General features: G+C 48.7%; 1 protein-coding gene across 1 annotated transcript in view; it reads left to right on the forward strand.

Moving 5' to 3' along the window:
- The first annotated feature begins 11,690 nt into the window (after positions 1-11,690).
- DCHS1 (dachsous cadherin-related 1) overlaps positions 11,691-14,467 on the forward strand; it is a 54,217-nt gene continuing 51,440 nt past the window's right edge. The window contains exon 1 of the mRNA XM_067300792.1: positions 11,691-11,773. The gene's annotated coding sequence lies outside the window, so the exon portion shown is untranslated. The remainder of the gene's footprint in view (positions 11,774-14,467) is intronic.

Below are 14,467 nucleotides of genomic sequence, written 5' to 3' on the forward strand. Positions count from 1 at the left end.
CCCATTCTGGTTACAAATTGAAAGGAGTTCTGGTTTGAGACCTCTTTAGTATTAAGAGAGGCCTCACACAGTCTCTTTAGTTCTCAAATGGTTGTAAAGTTATCTGGCCTGGTTCTACAAGAACGCTTGCAGAAAATGGAGTTCAATCTGGATTTGGACTGTGTTTAAATTTTGTCAGGGTCCCAGGTATGCCTTCTGTATTCCTCTGGCAGGTGACATTATTTCTTATCAGTCTCCTGAGTTTCAGGGAGCACTAGCATTGCATTGCCATGTTTGCCAACAGACACGATGTTGCTTTCCCCAAACTAGAACTCTCCATCCACATGATGTTAAAACCAGAATCACATTCACCAATTTCTTCTTAAGAGACTCAGAATTCCTCAACTTTGCATTCTCTCTGCTTCACCCCGCTATTATCTCTGCTCCCAGGAACTCATATGCTAACACAGACATCTAGCCAGTCTCCAGGGAGTCTCTGGTCCCATGAATTTGGCCTTGTTTATAGCGTCTGAGTCAAGATGTCATCACAGTGGGGCCTCACACATAGATGGTAAGGGAGGAAACAATAAAAATTATGCTGGGCCCTGCTTTCTTGTGGCGAGATCTCTGTTTGCTAGAAACTTCTGGCCTTTGTTCTGGGCTGGGAATAGGTTTCTTAATGGGGAGGGAGGCACTTTCTATTCTGAGTGGAGAAAGCAGTACCAGGGAAGGTTTTAATTATCTTTCATCGGTGCAGAGCAGTCAGGCTGCTGTATAATTGCAGGAGTGTATGAACAGTGCCACCCCAGCCCAATCTATTACAGCAAGAACGGCTGCAGGAACGGAGCATGTTTGCACCATGTGGGAAAGGGTCCTTGCTGGAGGATGAGACCAGTTTATAATAAGATCCAGAATGGAGCTCTTCCCAAGAGGAGAGGAGTCCCTCTGCAAAGCTTGGAGCAATAGAATAAAGCAAAAACCAAATAGAAATGGAGAATGGGGAAGCACAACAGGCTTTTCTCAACTTTGTCCCATCTCTCAACCCTGCTGAGGCAATGCTATACTATGGAGGATGGCACTCGGCTTGTCCTTCTAGCCTGTCCTAAGGACTAATGTAGAGCTTGGGCTACTGCTGTTAATAACCTAGCAGGGAAATCTGCAAGCATATGGAAAATGTACTTGTCTTCATTTTTGTGCCTTGCCTTGCAATCATCCTTCCCTTTTCCTCCAAGTGTTCTGGTACACTCCAGTGCTTTGGGGACCTGCTACAAATATCTTCTCAGCATTTTTCAAATGCTTTGGGGGAGGGTTCTTGTTTATGTACCACTCATACTTTTTCATTCCCCCTATCTTGCTGATGCTTGCTGATGCCACACCTGGAGTACTGTGTCCAGTTCTGGGGTCCACAGTACAAGAGAGACGTGGACATACTGGAGCGAGTCCAGTGAAGGACCACTAAGATGATTAAGGGACTAGAGCATCTGTCATATGAGAAAAGGCCGAGAGAGCTGGGATTGTTTAGCCTAGAGAAGAGAAGGCTTGGGCAGGGATCTTATCAATGCTTATGAATACCTGAACGGTGGGTGTAAAGAAGACAGAGTCAGACTCTTCTCAGTGGTGCCCAGTGACAGGATAAGGGCAGTGGGCACAAACTGAAACACAGGAAGCTCCATCTGAACATAAGGAAAAATTTATTTACTGTGAGGGTAGGAGAGCACTGGAGCAGGTTGCCCAGAGAGGTTGTGGAGTCTCCATCCTTGGAGTTATTCAAAAGCTGTCTGCACAGGGTCCTGGGCAAGCTGCTGTAGATGATTCTGCTTGAGTAGGGGGTTTGGACTAGATGATCTCCAGAGGTCTCTTCCAACCTCAATCATTGTGTGATTCTGTGATGTTAAACACCATTGGACCCAATATTGACCCCTGGGGTACTTCACAAGTGACTGGGCTGCAGCTGGACTTTGTGCTACTGATCACAACCCTTTGAGCCTGTCACGTCAGCCTGTTTTCAGTCCACCTCATTGTCCCCTTACCTTGCCCACACTTCACCAATTTGTCTGTAAGAATATTATGTGGAGATAGTGTCAAAAATCTTACTAAAGTCGAGATAAACAGCATCCACTGCTTTTTCCCCCTCCGCCAAACCAGTCATCTCATTGTAGAAGGCTATCAGCTTGGTTAAGCATTATTTCCCCTTTGTAGATTCCTGCTGACTATTCCCAATCACCTTCTTGTCCTTCGTGTGTTTGGAAATGGTTGCCAGGAACTTTTCCTCCATCACCCTCCAAGGGATTGAGGTGAGGCTGACCAGTCTGTTGTTCCTTGGATCTTTCTTCTTGCCCTTCTTGAAGAGAGGAGTGACATTTGCTTTCTTCCAGTCCCTAGACACCTCTCTTGATCGCCATGACCTTTCAAAGATGGTTGAGACTGGCTTTGCAATGGCGTTGGCCAGGTCCCTGAGCACTTACTTGTGGGTGCATACTGTCAGGTCCCACGGTCTTGTGATGTCCAGTTTGCTTAAATGTTCCCTAATCTGATTCTCCTCTACCGAGGGTAATTCTTCCTTGCTCTGGACTTTCCCACTGGTCTCAGGGGCCTAGGATTCCTTAAGGCTGGTCTTACCAGTAAAGACTAAGGCAAAGAAGGCATTGAGTATTTTGGCCGTTTCCGTGTCCTTTGTCACCAGATTCCCCTGCCCCATTCAGCAGCTGGCCCACATTTTGCCCTCATCTTCCTTTTGCTGCTGATGTACTTGTAAAAGCCTTTCTTGTTGCCCTTCATGTTCCTTGCCAGCTTCAACTCCGGGTGGGCTTTGGCTTTCCTGACCCCATCCCTGCATGCATGGACAGTGTCTCTATATTCCTCCTGGGCCACCCGTCTCTTCTTCTACCTCTTGTATGCCTCAAAATGTGTGTGTTATTTTTAGATCTTTAAAAATCGGTAAGGTGATTCATAAGCCAAGTTTTCTTTCTCCCTCTTTCCTTCAGCTGGGTCAGATATGGTCCTTAAAGGCAGTGTAAAGCAGAATCGGCCAGGTGATTGTTCATAGCCTGATTCTGCTGTTGGAGGAGAAGGGCAGCTGTGATTCAGCCTGGAGGTCTGAGTAACTTTTTAAAGTAAATGTTAGGTTTATATGTACATTTTTAATCTGTGGGGGTTTTTTTGCACTGTGAATGATTTCAATATATTAGAGTGCTTGAGTCTAATGGATGCAGTAATAGTTTTTGACTTTTGTGGTTAATTAAAACATGCTAAGTTTAGCACAGAGGTGCCTTGGTCTATATCTGCGACTCATAAGCAGTGCTACAATACAAATAACTAATATTCATAGTAAGAGATTAAGATTGTGTAATACATAAATTTCCACTAGATGGAGCTGTATCACACCAGTTCGTATGTACGTGTGCGTGCATGCGTGTACACGTGTGTGCAGGTATGTGCATGCTTGTGTGTCTTCCTCTAGTTTAAGAGACACAGCTTCCTGTGTCTATTTGTAGCAAGTATATTTGGTGCAGCTCAAATGTCATATATGCATGTGGCTTATTCAGCAAGGACTGTTTCATCAGAGTGCACAGTTTTGCCAGTTTGGCTGATGGCATATACAGGACTGTATAGTATTTGTGCAATATCCTGCAGCATAGAGGTGTGCACCAGTTGTGGATGATAAACTTCACTGTCTGTCCCTGATTTAAGGCAAGACAAGGTTTGACCATCTGCATTTTTCTTTTTCTCCCCTTCCTAGGGGAATCACCAGATCTTACATGTTTGTTTCAGAACCTGCTCCTCTGTGACAGACAAGAGCTTGAACCCAAGGTCCTGAGCGAGGAGACCTCAGGTGTAGATGGGTGATTCCTGGAGAGTAACCTCATCCCTGCAGACTCCTCCTCCCGGTTCCCTGCTGCTAGGCAGAAGAGTCCAATGGAGCTGACAGCGTGTGGGTGAGACTTGACTCCGCTGATCTCAGAGCCTTTCCTTCCTGAACAAACATTTTCCATTCTGAAATAATCACCTCACTATATATAGAAAGCACCAGCAACCTCCAAAGCAAAAGTCTTGTTCCTTAGGAAGGGATATTCCTCAAACTGTTTTCTTCCTTTTACAAAACGCCAGTGAACCCTTTGCCATCAGTTTTGTGTCTGTCTGTGAATGGTGTTGATCAAAGGCGCATAGTCAGCTCACAACAAAATAATCTGGATTCCCCATGCCGCTCCCGTGCTCCCCACCCCCACTCCATGGATTTGAGACTATGTCTGTAATCACAGTCCGCAGTATTTCGGAAACCACCTCCCCATCTCACTTCCTCCCAGCTGATTTTCAGGGGAACAGAAGGAGACTTGTTTGCTACCAGGGAGGAAGTCCAGGCCTTAGTGAGCAGCTAAGAGGCACCTATGAGAACGGGGCGCTTTAGTCTGTATGCTCACAGAGGCTGCTGCCAAGTGAGGTCACCCTGCTGCAGAAACGTGGATGAAGAGATTCCAGAAAAGGAGGATGGAAGAAGCCAGGACAGGAAGTAGAGTAGTCAGTAGCACGGTGCTCAGCTCAGTCAACTCCCCTCTCTGGAAATGTTGATTTCAGTTTTCTCTTGGCTCACAGACTAAAATGTGTTAGATGGTTTCCTTCTTATTCCCTTTTCTCATCATAAAAATCATTCCATGGTTTGACACAGTTCAGCCATGTCTTTGAGAGAATCTAATGGGAGCAAGCAGTGCATAGATTCAGAGGGCCGTTCAGAGGCTAGGACTGGGCAATATCATCTGTGACTTTTCTGAATTATATAGTTTAGAGAACCTCAAGGAGAGACTACGCTTTCAAGCCCTGTATCTTTTGCTGAGCTAGCATGTCTGTCTAGAAAGATGGATAATCTTGACTGCTAGGAATCCTTTATGACCTTATATTAGTTATTCTAGTGATTAATTCCTCTCTCTGTTGAACAGATGCTCTTTACTTTCAGTTTGTACAACTTCACTTCCACCCTATTGCTCCTGTTCTGCCTTTGTTTGCTGGATTGCAACATTATACACAATTAAACATTTTCTCTCCTTACAGATCGTTAGAGAACAACTAATATTTTAATCTTCTGAAACTTTCCACGTTGAAACATGTTCTCTGGATCTTGACTCATTCTTATGACTCTTTTCTGACTGCTCTGAGTTTTCTACAGTCTTTATAAATATTGAACATTAGACTTGTATTACTAAAGCTGCAGTAATGTAATTTCCCTATTGTTCTATGTGCTTCTGTTCAGCCAGTCCATATTTCCTTGCAAATTATTAAAGATGCTGTACAGCATTGGGTTACAGAGAGATCCATGCAAGACCTCATTAGAAGAACCTCTGATGGAGGAGGATTTCTCATCTGCAGTTAACTATTTGATATAATATGAACCCTGAGTATACTGTTTAAATGCTGCTTTGATCTGCATGTCACGAAGATCTAGGTCAAAAACCTTAAAGAGATCAGTTATATCTACATATACATTTATCAACCAAATTGCACTATCATCAGAAATAATACCAAGCAGACTGATTTTTTTGTTATCATTTCAAATAACCAAAGCCTCTCTGGTTCAGTGGCGCAACAGTTGTTGCAGACAGCGGCACATCAGAAAGTGGTTTGGCAGCATTATTTTGAGATACATTTGTTTTCCCAGCCCAAATGATCAAAATGTCATCTAAAAGTGGGTCATCTTAAAGCATCCTGACTATAACTTAGACTCATGCCTCTGGATTTGTAATGAAATTCCCTATGTATCTGCCACCGTGACATGGTGAATGGACATATTTTTGATTCATTTTCCAGCAAACAGAAAAATTTGGCCTACTTGCGCGTTGGTTTATTCATGACAAGTAGATCCTATAAAATGTAGCATAACTATTACAGGAGTTGTTGCAGAAGATCATCCCTGTTCATCCAGTTAGCAGGAATAATCAGCTATACAGATATAGACTGAGAAACAACTGTCTACACAGTAGTTCTCCGGAAAAGATGTTGGGCTTATAGTGAACTGTAGGCTGAACATGAATCAGCTGCGGGCATACTGTTGCAAAAACATCATACAAGATGCTCTAAACAGGACTATGTCTTGCAAAATGCATGAAGTAACATTTCTGGCTCTACTTTGCTGTGATAAGGTCCTTAGCTGTAGTATTGTGTCCAATCTCAGTGCACTTCAAAGAACGGAGATGAATCTGAGAAAGTCCAGAGGAGATGATTAGAAGCTGAGAAAATACCATATTGAAAAATTAAAGGCTCTGGGGTAGTTCAGCTTAAAGAAGAGTGAGGAGATATGATAACAGTCTTGGTTTGTAAAAGACAGTTGCAAAGAGAATAGTCTATTTCCAGTGTTTGTGATCGATAGGACGAGAAATAATGGACTTAAATTATAGCAAAGAAAATTTATCACTGAACAGATCGACTGGCAGGCTTATAAAGTCTTTGTTATGGAAGGGCTTTAAGAACTAGTTAGGCACACATCTGCTGAGCATGATAGGCTTCTGGGCTCAGCTGAACCCTCTTTGAGGTATGGGAACGAAGCACTTTGACAGCCCTAAATTTTTTTCCTACTCTTTAAAATCTGTCTGTTCAATGCTGTTTACAAAGCACCTGCAAAGAATAATCACTGTTGTCTCACTTGTGGTCTTTTCCTTACATGCTCTTTGTTGTATCTACCTACTTGTCTTCACTTCTTATTATTTTGTCCTCTGGGTATGAATTGTCTTGTTGCTGCACTGGAAGTCTTAACCTTTAGATTGTGCTACAACTTAAATAATACCAAATGAGCCATTTGAGAAGTCCTATGCTGAATTACAAGAGAGCTGCTAGCTGGGAATGCAAGGAACTAGCAGAATTGAGGACAAGTCCAGATGGACTGGGACACATAAAACAATGAGCGGTGGGACTCAAAGCCTGCAAGATGCATAAGTTCAAGACAAGGAGATAGGACAGGGCTACATTGTAAGCCCAATTAATTCACAAATGTTTCTGTGCTAGAGAATTTCTTTAAAAGAGGAGGCAAAATTGATAATGAACTGTACAGGGCCTTTCGGACTGGATAAAGTCCTGGAAAATAGACTGTGGGAATCATATCTAAGATACCATGAGAAAGATGGGAAACAAGGAAAGGTAATGGCTGGGCATCTTTGCTGCGAGCATCATGCAGCATAAGTGTGATGCTGAAACCACTGCTCAATCCAGCTGCTTCCAGAAGAACTGCCAGAGCTTCACCAGATTTCCAAGATTATGAACATTCTTGTAAACAAATTAACAGAAACCATGAACTCTCCCTGCTGTATCCTAAAACCACCCGTCACAGGCAGCTCAGGGATGGGGTGCTTCAGGCTGTTCATGACCATAACCTCTGGCATGGAAATATAATGAGGAGTTGCAAGTACTTTATGTGGTAGGAGCTCTGTGTCCATCCAGTCAAGCAGGAGATACGGAAGGACTCGCCTACTGTAAGGTTCAAAGACAGCTAGTTGGGTTACATCCTGCATCAGTGTGCTAGCAGCATTTCCCTTCGACCAGGCTTTGAATACCGAGCTGCAAAGCTGAGGTACCAGCTCTGTTTGCCAGCTGGGATGACCTTGTGACTCTCTATATTTCATGGGTTTCAAGGGCATTTCAAATGGCAGAGGCAAACTTCAGATATCACCTGAAAAAACGTATTCCTGTCTTAGGGGCAGCTGGCCCCCCTCACTGCACCTCCTGGCCACATACACTCCTAGCAGGTGCCTGATTTCTTTTATTTTTAACCTCCATTCTCAATGCAGGAAGCCTTTGCTTGCTGTGAACATCCGGGAATCAGGGCCTAAGCACATCCTAGAAGGATTTCCTGTTTGGGATTTCTGAGCCAGACCCCATCCTGCAAGAGTAGGAAGCTTCTGAACAACTGACTCAGTCCTACTGGGCTATCTGCCAGATTGCTCCTATCCACTTCAGGAGCAAGATGCCATCTATCAGAAAGGTGCTAAGCTGCCACACCACTCCCCACCTGCTACTGAAGAGGGTGGAAACATGCAAAGTCCAGTCTGGGATGAGGATGTTCATGGCTCCAGGATCAGGGTCATTGCTGAAACCAATTTGCCATGTTGCACCAGCCCCTAACTTAGTTCAGTCTCTGAAGTTACCCAAAGCACTCATTAATCCCAATAACTCAATCACCTTCAAATTTTGCTCAAAGGCATGACAAAGCTGGGAGCCTTGCAGTCCTGTCCCCACTTTAACAACTGTTGGTTACCTTCAGCCCTGGATAGTTGAATAACGTATTTCTAATCCTGTTTCTGTGTCTTAGTTGCTCTTCCCGGAGGTAGCTAGACTTCCATTCTCTCATCTGGCCAACTCGAGAGATACCTGAATGTCAGAGCCGTTGTCCAATATCTCTCTAAAAGTCCACGTACATGTTATGGGTCTGTTCTCCCTCCCTTGCCAAGGGGTTCCAAGAATATCTAGTAAATTAGATTTTACTCAGAGATCAAAAGGGATCAGGTGATTTCCATCCCTAACTACAGACAGTATTTGTGTACAAATTGCAGATTTGAGAGGTTTTAATGATCTGGGGTGATACTGTGGGGCTGAAAAATAACAAACATCACAGATATTGAAGAAAGGGAGACTGAAGTGAAGAATATGGGCAAATGCAGATTTCTCACGGTTGCATACAGGGTTCAGAGTAGACTTTAAAGGGAAGTAATAATTTGAAGACACAACAATAAATGGCAAATATGATAAAATGCAGCAAGTTTACCAAATCTTGCCAGACTGGGACATTACACAGATTTCTTTTAAGTGATTTTTTTGTGCAAGGAAAAGAGGTATGTGTCTGGAAATGGATTCTGCGAGAACATGCTCCACAAGCTTTCCAGGTACAGAGATGATGCTGACAAGCTGACAGTTCTTTGAGTTCCTTCTTGCCTTTCTTGAAGGTGGGTGTAATGTTAGCCTTTTTCCAGTTATCAAAGACCTCTCCAGTTGGCACAATTTTTCATATATGATAGCCAGCAGCCTCACAGTCACATCCGCTGGCTCTTTCAGGATCTTCAGTCCCATGGATTTGATTAATCTAGCACAAGGTAAAAGTTAATGTGTTTGCACCCAGACCAATAAAGACATTACCACAAATACCAAGGTATTAGAAACCAATGGATGGTCTATGCCAAGATCACTTTGTGGATCTCAAGTCTTAGCAACGTATAAGAAAAAATTCAGCCAGAAGCTGGAAGTGCCTCAGTTAGAAACCACAGGAAAGAAAGAGGACCTGTGTGCGAGTTAGTTACATGTAAGATAGTAAGATGATGCAACTGTGAAAAAGCAAATGTCATCACTGAGTACAGTGAGCAAGAGATTTCCAGCAGAGAAAGGAAGCCTTCCCATAAGTGCTTTCCTATAAGGCACAAATGGCACATCATCAGAATACTGTGGGAATTATGATCCCCTATGTTGAAGGCAGATCAGTTTAAATTAGAAAACATAAATGTGGAAGAGCAACTAGGATAATAACAGCAGTAGATAGCTGATCATGAGACAAAATAAGAGCATGTGGTTTGCTTAGTTTAGAAGAAGAGAGGCCGAATGAAGAGCTTGCTGCTGTTTCTGAAAACATCTGGGAGAGAATAAGATCTAAAAAAACCCCTGTCTTAAAACAAAATTAAAGAGGAATAAACACATGATGGCTAAATCAAGGCTGAAAATCTTGTTAAAACTGAGGGGTTTTGGAATATCCACAAGACCATGAAGACGGTTGTTGGGAGTTATCTCAAGACTCCCTCTAGCCCGGGGCCAGTCTCCAACAGCAGCTACAACTGGATGCACAGGAAGATATGGAAGAACAGGAGAAGCACATACAACATATTGCCTAAGCACACCCCCAACCCAATCCTTTGTGGCTCACAGACTTTCTGGGCTGGAGATGGTTCCTCTGTATTCAGGAACCCTCAAAGGATTTTTCTGCCGTAAACTAATCCGGGCACCCCTTGAGCTGATGTAAACTCTGAGCATCCACAGCAGTCTAGGGCAAGGAGTTCCTCAGGTCCACTACCCCTTGTGTAATGTAGCACCTTCTTCTGTGTATTTTGAACCTGGCTTCTGCTAGACTCATCTCATGCCTCCCTTACTCTTATACTGGAAGAAGCAGTGAACAAAATTAGTCCCTGCTCACCCTCCACAGACACTCATGAGTTCGTCGTCATCTTTCACATTCCTCTCAACTGTCTCCTTTCCAGAATGGAGGCTCAATTGTTCCTTGTGTTGAAGCTGATCTGGACCTTTGATCATCCTTGTTGCCCCCCCACCCCCACCCTGAACCTTTTCCAGCTTTCCCATAACCTTCTAGAGATAGGAGTAGAGGGAGAAATGAATTTGTTAGAAGATAGAGCTTAGTGAGTTTATAGGAAGAGTTATAAGATGTGCTGTTCAGGGTCCAAAAGGATTTGATTTCCCCAGAGTACTTTTAGGTCAGTAAAAGTAATCCAGAGTTACTTTTTATTTCTAAATCGAGCTCAGCCTGGTATTCAGGAAGGGGTTCAGACAAGCAAATCTTGGAAGATTCCCTCTCTGTTAAACTGGTCTGTTGATCAAAGCTCATTGTCTCTCTTTGAATTAATTGTCACTGATGAAGGTAACCTAGGTAACTTCCTGATGAAGCAGACCAAGCTGTGGCCTTTAGAATACATGATCTTAGCAATAGACTGTCACAGCCAGGAGGCAATGGCTGTGTCTCTACCGAGAAATAAGAGGGTCAAGGACCGATTATCAGCTCCAACACTGAATGGCCCCCAACAGACACGCCAAAACTGCTGTGGTCTGGCTCCTCCGGTGTAGACCTTTTGGAGAAAATCAGTTGGCCAAACTGAGCCAGGGAGCTGGCCACTAGTGGAGCGGTCTAGAGAGTCATGGGCCAGCATCCGATACTCTTGTCCTGTTTTGTTTCCTAGTGTACACTGGCGGGCCCCAGTCACTTGCACGGCTGGCACTGCGGATGAGTACCTTCCAGCCCAGGCAGCAGCAGCCCTGATGTGAGTCGAGGCATTGGCAGGTTACAGGCGCTTGAACCCGGGACTCTGCACTCGAGAAAGGAGCTCTGGCAGGGAGCAGAGAGTGGGCTGTGCCTCTGCAACCACGACCCTGCAGTGCCGCCCCCGGCCTCCCTCCATCTCCTCCTGCCCAGCCCTCTCCTCCCCCGGTCCCGTCCCACCACTGCCCTGCCGCTTGCTCCTGCCTCCCCCTTCCCTCCTCCCCCGCGCTCCCGGCGCCCGCTGCCTCCTACCCATCCCTTCCTCCCCTCTCCCCGCCGCTGCTCCGCGGCCCCTTCGTGCCCCGCGCCTCGCCGCGCGGTCCGCTGCCCCGCACCCGCACCCGCACCCGGACCCGGACCCGGAGCCAGAGCCGGGCCCGGACCCGGACCCCGGCGCGGGGCCGCGCTCCGACGGCGCGCTCCGGTGGCGGGGCGGGGATGGGGGCGGCGAGGGGAGAGGGGGGCTGAGGGCGGCGCTGGGTCGGGTTTCAGCAGGAGCCTCCGCGCCGAGCCAGCGCCGACCCGCCGCCCGCCGCCGAGCGCTCCGCGGGGCGGCAGCGGCACCGGGGCGGCCGCGGCACCGGGAGGCCGGGACACCGGGGCGGCCGCGGCGGTCACCGGAGGCCGCCGGAGGTCACCGGAGGCCGCGGGAGCACCGCGGGTAGCGGAACGACCGCGGCACCGCAGCACCGGGATACCGGAGCGCCGGGGTGGCGGAGCGGCTTGCGGGACGTCTCGTCGGGGCCGGATCCTGCGGGTTCTGAGCGCCGCCGGCGCGGGACGCACGGTGTAAGTGCCAGCGCCGGGGATGGGCGCGCTCCCGCCGCCCCGCCGCCCCCGCCCGGTGCCGAACGGCCGCACGGCGGAGCGGGCCGTCCCGGGCCCGGCACCGGCACCGGCACCGGCACCGGCGCTTTGTTCTGCCGCCGCTGCGCAGACAATGGGGCGGGGGGGGGGGGGCGCCCGCGGCGGCGCAGCACCGCGGACCCGCGGCCCGACCGGCCTCGCCCCCGGCGCGGAGCAGCGCGGCGGCACCGGCGCTTGGGGCGGGCGAGCGGGACGGTGCGGGCGCGGGGCTCCCGGCGCGGACGTGGCCGCCGGGGCAGAGCCGCCGCCGAGGGAGCGGCGCTTGGCGGGGCTGCAGAGGCGGCGGGCGGGGGCTGCGGGCCCGAGCGGAGGTCGGTGGGGGCTGGCAGTGCTGCGGCGCGGGGCCGGGGCTGTGCGGGGCCCCCGGGAGGGCCCAGGGACGGAGCTGTGCGTGGAACGAGGGAGCGCTGGTGTCCGGGGGGCCCCGGCGTCTGCGGAGCCCTGAGGGAGAGGCAGCTCCGAGGGCTGGAGTTCTCCAGCTGCCAGGGTGTCTGGACGGCCCGGGAGCCCCAAAGGACAGGGGGCCCTGATGCCCGGAGAGGCCCGATGCCAGGGAGACCCGACAGCCTGGAGTCCTAGGGGACAGGGAGCCCTGACAGACAGGGAGCAAGGGTGGCCTCTGCGATGGGCATCCAGCGTGGCAGGGGTTGGCTCCGCACTGAGGTGCTTGTGGGCCAGGGCTGTGGGAACTGGATAACGAGTGAAGAACTTTTGTTAGTGCTTTTTTTGGGGGGTGGGAAGTGTTTTCAGAGACAGGGCAGTCTGCAGGAAGCCCTGGTGTGGCACAGAAATGGGATGCACAGGGATGCAGTGGAGCTTGACCATGTCCTCATGAGAGGATGGCTGTCACTGCTTGGGACTAATATTGGAGGGAAATGAGGTTGTGTGTCTAGGCTGGGAGAGAGCAAGAGGGGATGGGATTGGGGTGCTGGTCCTGGAGAGCCAGGTGGGTGAAGGTAGGAGAGCCAGGAGGCAGGGAGATGATTGTAGGTCTTGGCAGACTAAGTAGAGGTTGAAGGTGAGGGATTCACTTAGGGCTGCACTGAAGGCAGGGCTGGGCTGTGCCTGGCTCTGAGGGCAGATAATCTGAAACTCTTGAGAGAGAGGAAATCTCTGTGAATGTAGAAGAGAAGAGCATGTTCCAGGACAGTGACTGGTGCTCAGCAAAGCTGAAATGGGCTTCTGCATCCTTCCTGACCTGAACTGGAGTCCCAAAAACATCATTGCGTGAGTCATGTCCTCTCATGTGAGGCTCTGGGTATGGCATCAGTGTCATCTGTAGCTATGATGGAGCTTTTGTACAGCAAGGACTCTGACATCTGGTTGTGGCATGCACAGTGGGTGCTGTCTTTCCAGCTTCTCTGCTGGGGCCGGTGTTGCCAGGCAGGCAGGGAGGCATGCAGTGGTCCTTCCATAATTCCTTATCTTATTTGCTGAATGTGGCTTCTCTCCTAACCATAGGCCTGGCTCTCCTGGAGCCCTGGCATGTTAGCCCCAGGGTAGGAGACGCTTCTGTGTATGTCAGGCCACTCCATTTTATCCGCCTTTCCTATCGACCTCCTTGCTATGGCTCTGGACCCCAACCTCCTCTCCAGTCACATTCTCATGCTGACAATTTTCTGCAGAGGCTTCTGCTGCCATTTGTTACTAGGGAACTCAGTGCCCAGTGGTGGGAGGGACAGAGAGGGAGCAGGGCAGTCTGGCTCACATTACACGGGCTGGGCCTGGACCAGCCGCGCCAGCCCTAGCGCTGAGCTATCTGCTAATTGGAAGCAGCTGTTCAGATTTGGTGACTCTGCATCCACTGAGGTCACTGCTGTCTTCCCTGCCGACTCAAGCCTGCGAAGCTCGTAGGAGCAGAGGGCTGCTAGCACCATGGATGGCCTTCTGCCCATCCTGGACGGGTGCAATCCAGCAGTAAAATCTCTTACCCATGAGGTAGCTAGGCTCTGAACCTACCCACTTGCATCCAGGGAGGATGGAAAGGGAAAAGTTTGTGCAGACTTACCACCAGTTCCCCAGCCCAAAGGCCTAGCGTCTGTTCCCCAGTTGCTCCAGTGGTCTCAACTGTTCTTCACGCTCCCCAGATTCACTCTGCCAGCTTTTTTCCTTCCCCCAGGCAGCCCACAACACACTGCTACACTGCTTTCAGCTTTCCAAAAAGCACACCACTAATCAAACAAAATTTTTTCTCATATCTGTGCCCTGATCTGTGGCAGGCACTACTCAAGACCTTTCAGCTTCATGTTGTCCCCTGAGCCATTGAGATTGCCACAAGAAGCCTTGTCCCTTTACTGTTTTTTGGACTCCCCCCTACCCTTTTCCTTTTGACTGCACTCCTTTTCCTGGGTTTTGGTCTACTTGCCTGGCAAGGCTTAAAACCCTCTGCACTGTACCTGAGCAGGTGGATCACAGTTAGGATGGGTTTCATCACAGAAGCGGACTTGGACCCCATTTCCCCAGCACTGCATGCTCTGCATGCCTGTATTACCACTTCAGCTGTGGAAGTTGAGCTAACTCCAACAGAGAGAGAGAGGGACCTGTCCAGGACCACTGAGTTAGTGCAAATCCCCAGCTAGCAGCCCACAGAGATATGAGTATCTTCTTTTGACTTCT

Source organism: Apteryx mantelli, chromosome 1 (assembly GCF_036417845.1).
Source record: "Apteryx mantelli isolate bAptMan1 chromosome 1, bAptMan1.hap1, whole genome shotgun sequence".
Classification (NCBI taxonomy): domain Eukaryota; kingdom Metazoa; phylum Chordata; class Aves; order Apterygiformes; family Apterygidae; genus Apteryx; species Apteryx mantelli.